Here is a 934-nt window from a genome sequence, read left to right as displayed (position 1 = left end):
TTTTTTTTTTTTCCATCAGTTCTGGAAATTTTTATCCAGTTCTGCTTTGAGATACCTTTAACATTCATTGTTGGAAACCTCTGCTTGTCCACAGCCCTCTCCCTGAATCTCCTTCAAGGTGAAATACTCTGGCAGGAACAGCTTTGCAAGAGATCAGAGTACTTTTTCACTGCCTGATCACCACCATGGTGGGTCACATGCTCACTCCTGGGAAGGGCGTGTCCTGGTCCCTACTGCCTTACTTACCCCTGCAGCCTCCCTGCCTGGCTGAAGTTGACATGTGACTACGTGAGGGATCAGCTCTACAAACTGGCCAACAACGGCCCAACTGCCTCACAGATCAGTGTGATCCAAGGAGACTCAAGTACGTTTTGTGACAATACAGTCTGGAGAATTCTCATGTCCAAAGGACTCGCTCCTGCTCTTCCTGAGGATCTCCACCATTTGATTAAGGAAGCTGTTGCTGTTTGAAAGCATCTGGAAAGGAACAGAAAGGATAAAGATGCTAAGTTACAACTGATTCTGATCGAGAGCAGTGCTCACCGGTTGGCTGGGTATTGTCAGACCAAATGAGTCCTCTCCCCTAGTTAGAAATATGAGTCATCCTCAGCCTCTGCCCTGGTCATAGAAATGGGTTCCTGTAGCCAGCAATAACATCATTGTCTAGCTAGAAAAAAAAAGTATTAGAAGACTAGTGTCATAAATAAATTAGAAAAGATTTTTTAGAAACATTGTTAAGAGAGGTAATTGAGTTCCTTATAATGGCATTGACAAGGAAACTTGTTTTCTTCTGTGACATACATTTTAAGATAATACTTATTTATGACTGATAACATTATACCAAGATACATCAGACTTGGGGTGCCTTGGGGGCTCATTTGGATGAGCATCTAATTCTTGATCCCAGGGTTGTGGGATCGAGCCCCAAGTTGGA

General features: G+C 43.4%; 1 pseudogene; it reads left to right on the top strand.

Moving 5' to 3' along the window:
• Nucleotides 1–64: 64 nt before the first annotated feature.
• LOC115295652 lies at nucleotides 65–693 on the top strand (annotated as a pseudogene).
• The last annotated feature ends 241 nt before the right edge of the window (nucleotides 694–934 follow it).

This window comes from Suricata suricatta, chromosome 7 (genome assembly GCF_006229205.1).
Source record: "Suricata suricatta isolate VVHF042 chromosome 7, meerkat_22Aug2017_6uvM2_HiC, whole genome shotgun sequence".
In the NCBI taxonomy this organism is placed as follows: domain Eukaryota; kingdom Metazoa; phylum Chordata; class Mammalia; order Carnivora; family Herpestidae; genus Suricata; species Suricata suricatta.
The sequence above is the reverse complement of the archived record's forward strand: the minus strand, read 5'-3'. Positions and strand labels throughout refer to the sequence as shown.